The 4353-nt window shown below is 38.1% G+C and overlaps 1 protein-coding gene across 1 annotated transcript in view; it reads left to right on the top strand.

Moving 5' to 3' along the window:
- Positions 1-2179: 2179 nt before the first annotated feature.
- The window catches only part of LOC117110486 (ATP-dependent RNA helicase DEAH12, chloroplastic-like), a 14989-nt gene continuing 12815 nt past the window's right edge, over positions 2180-4353 (top strand). The window contains exon 1 of the mRNA XM_033253208.1: positions 2180-2298. The gene's annotated coding sequence lies outside the window, so the exon portion shown is untranslated. The remainder of the gene's footprint in view (positions 2299-4353) is intronic.

Genomic DNA, 4353 nt, shown 5'->3' with positions numbered 1-4353 from the left:
TTATACACATGTATGTAAATAAGCAGATTAGCAAATAGAAAAACGACTAATGAAGCAAACCACAAAACGTAGCCAACTACCCGTCACTGCGGATTGTTATGTAAATTAGTACATAAGAATCAAACAGCGAGCGTGATATTCAAGTTGTAAATTAAGGGATGGATTGTTCCAGGTAATATGCAAAGCTTCCTTAATTTTGAGTTTATAAGCTGAATCTGCAGAGTCAAGAACGGTGAAACATCTCTCATTAGCAAGATCCCGACAGCGTTCTGAAGCCTGCAGATGTTGAAAAATATGAGAATTCCCGTCCCTGAAGTGTTCTTGAACTCGTGTTGGAAGTCTTCTATTGGTTTCTCCAATATACGTGGATTTACATTCCACACAAGTAAATTTGTATACAACACGAGCACGGAACACCTCGGGAACGGGGTCCTTCACTCCTAGAAAATTAGACATTTTGAACGATTTAAAAGCCAGCTTAATTGCAATTCCATGACAATATTTACTAGTAATTTTGTTAATTCTCTTTGCGTATTACGTGTAAAATGTAAATATGGCAATTTAAAATAGCAAAAATTAACATTGTTATTGTCTTTAGGGGTCTCTTTAGCTAACCAGAACAAAGGGCGTGAGCATCACTTAAATATCTATTAATTTTGTCATCAATAAGGTTATTGGGGAAACCATTTTTACATAAGATGGTTCTAAGAACTTCAATATCATTGTGAAAACCTAGCCAAGAATTATTTAACTTATGTACTCTATCAAAATATTTTTCATGGTCGCTGAACGTTTAATGTTATCGGTGACTGGTAATAGAACTTGTCAAGCCTTCCTTTCTTTATGCAATTTTAATTGTCATAGAAGTATCGTTCCTGAATTGGGGTTTATTCCCTATCAGAGTAAAACTAATATATTTTCTATCCATATTGACCTTGCTCCTACGCCTAACCAAATAATAGTTACCTGCACGACCGGACGTCGTCCGTATAACAAACTGGGAACCGTAATCCTGTAGGAGTAGGCCTATTTTCAAACCAAACATGAATTTACAGGCATAATCGTGACAAAAAACACAGTAGGCCTATTTTTTTCCATCAGCCATAAAAAGTTCGTTCATCTTAATATTTTGGCAGACAATCGGTAATTTCTGTTAATTTACCTATCCATCCACATATACCAGGGCTTGAAAGCCTAAAAAAACGTAACATTGCGCCTGTAAAGTCTCGGGTCTACCAGGAGGCGGATACAGGATTTAGCAAAAGGGTGGGGCGGGGGGGGGGGGCGCCGCCAAAATAATGATGACAACCAATCGAGGTAGGTGTATGTAGCACTATAGCGGGGTGGGTTTGGGAGGAGGCGCGTGTCCCCTCCTAATGGGAAGACTCTTTGAAATGGTACAACCTTAAAAGCTTTTACAGGGCATCTTACAACAGAGAAAGGCATATAGACGCGATATGCCTGCTATTACTCCGTCGCACACACCAGGCAAGTTGGAATCATATGAGGGGGGGAGAGGGGGAGCGGGGAGGGGGGGGGGGGGGGGGGGGGGGGGCGCCGCCAAAATAATGATGACAACCAATCGAGGTAGGTGTATGTAGCACTATAGCGGGGTGGGTTTGGGAGGAGGCGCGTGTCCCCTCCTAATGGGAAGACTTTTTGAAATGGTACAACCTTAAAAGCTTTTACAGGGCATCTTACAACAGAGAAAGGCATATAGACGCGATATGCCTGCTATTACTCCGTCGCACACACCAGGCAAGTTGGAATCATATGATCACCTTTTTACGGAATTGAGTGTCCATATAACAATTATCTCAAACACCCCCCCCCCCCTAAATCCGCCCCTGACTACCAATCTTGTGGCGTTTATCGATTTGTTAATTGGTAACAGATATAATTCTGATTTTGTGTGGTGGGGTGTTGGGGAGGTCACCCCTATTTTACATTGGCCCAGTGTTGTTGGCCTTCACTTTATTGAAAAAAATAATTATCGAATGGTTATTGATTTTAGTTAAGTTTATTTTTTATTTTTTTATTTTTTTTATTTTTTTGATATTTTTTATCATTAAATTTTTACCCGAGGGCCAGAATGATTTGCTTCCGCGGGCCGCCTATAATTAAGAGCTATATCGAATTTGTCATAGCGCCCCCAATCATACTTATAATGTACTTTTTGCTGGGAAATTCCCGAATCAATGCTATGCGTTTCTCTGACATGTTTGCGCAGTCAATAACATTCAGTTCCAGGCTTTAGATGATGTCAGAAGGAATTGTACAGCGGGACTTTATCATTCAGTAAGTAGGATAATGATGGAAAATCAAGATTTATTATACTATATTATTTAGGCAGTTTAGTGGCCTAAAATGTAGGCCAGCCTGCACCAATGTCATGACTCATCATGCGAGTTACCTAGTTTAAATGTGATGGAGCTGTCAACTTGGACGTGAAACAAACAAAATGAGTGGGCCTAGGGCCTAGGTAACATTTTTAATTAAAAAGTTATTTGCTTATCCTCCTGTGATCATAAAATAATACACTACTGAGATAGGCTTTTATTTTTCAATCTTGATTTCAGAGGTCAACACAATTTTTCAATTTTTTTTCAATCATATAGTGGTGTAGACTAGTCTTTTAAGAACATTTTGCTGGAAATTCTTTTTGGATACGACGCCCCTGTATAGAGTTATGATTTTTAAAATAACATGATGTCAAAAAATCCGCCCAAAAGCTTATCTTATTTCTGTTGGTTACGCACCGCTGATTCGCAATGTTTGTCATCACTTCAAGATGTCTACCGATTCGTGAAAAAGGCGTATTGAATAGGCTATTCAGCCTCTTGAGACCCACAGTCATTTATACCATACTGCCCAATATGGTCTCCGCATCCTTATTCAACCAGTGTTGGTCCAGTCGCTTTTTAAATATAGTTACTGATGTTGCTTCAACAATGTTAGACGGAAGATTGTTCCAATGCTTAATGATCCTGTAGCTGAAGAAGTTCTTCCTGATTTCTAGACCTTTGTTCATAGACGGCTTATACACCTTGTATTTGTGGCCACGAGAAATGCTAGCAGGGTTAGATGAAAAAAAAGTGGAGCTGTCAATATTCTCTTTATTTGTAATAATTCTAAATGCTTCAATAAGGTCACCTCTTAATCTTCTAACTGCTAACAGATACAGGTTCAGTTTCATTAGTCTTGTTTCATATGGATCTGATTTAATGCTATTCACTAACTTGGTAGCTCGTCTCTGTACTCATGTTGGCATCTTCTTGGATCTTCAACATGCCTCATTTTAAACGGAAATTACATACTACTAGTAGTAGAGTCATTTTCATGAGATCCGTGACTAATTTTAGGATACCTTTTTTTCTCAATGGATTTGGCAAGATGGACCAATTTAGATAAAATATAGCTCCTATATACCTCCCAGATATTGGTGGAAAGTCCCGTTTGGGGGCGTTTTTCAAAATGGCCGCCTGTTGATTTGGATGCTTGTATCTCGATAACCACTGGTCAGAGAGACTTGATTTTCGTCTCAAATTGTTCACAATATGCATGTTCCTATTTGTTGTAATACAAATTTTATCAAAAAATAGTGGCAAAAGCGGTTTTTGAAAGTTTGACCTTTGACCTTGTAATGTCATATCTCGGTAAATACTGGTCAAAGAGACTCACTATTGATTGCAAATTGTTCAGGAGATTCATGTTTATATTCGTCTTAATGAAAAAAATATTCAAAAGAAACAATACATTCTGACCTTTGACCTATTTTATGGTCATTCCATGTCAAATCAACCAGATTAAAAAGGAATTCCTATATGACGGTCTCAGATTTTGATGAAACTCCATAAAAATGATCCACTATATGCTAAACCAACAAAAAAAATTTAGCCTTATAGGATATATAGTTTCCGAGATATTGACTCCTCAAAAAAGGGGCGTGGTGTCTTCAAGATGTGCATACGCAATTCAACTTTGGAAGCTTATAACTTGAGATTGGTAATAGCTATCAGGGTCAAACATGGTATTCTAACTTATTTTTCGCCGTATTTCACAAATATGGCCTTAGATTAACAGTTATCCCTTCCCGTTTGAAGTTATCTGCACTCAAAGTAGCCAATTTTTTTAACGATGCAATTTTTTTTGTGATTTTCGAGGTCATCCTGCGTCCATTTGAGTGCGCATATACACTTCATATTACAGATATATTATCTAAGTGTAGTTGTCTTTAGCCACATGCAAGCGCAGGCTGATCAACTCAATTAAAATTGAATGGCATATATTCAAAGTTGGGACCAGATCTATAAAAGTAAAAAACGCCTATGTTTCTCAACAACGGATCGTCAT

Source organism: Anneissia japonica, unplaced genomic scaffold, assembly GCF_011630105.1.
Source record: "Anneissia japonica isolate Jap-2015-1 unplaced genomic scaffold, ASM1163010v1 scaffold3040_len1308831_cov196, whole genome shotgun sequence".
NCBI classification, from domain to species: Eukaryota; Metazoa; Echinodermata; class Crinoidea; order Comatulida; family Comatulidae; genus Anneissia; species Anneissia japonica.
Note: the sequence above shows the minus strand (reverse complement) of the source record. Positions and strands in the feature narration are given on the sequence as shown.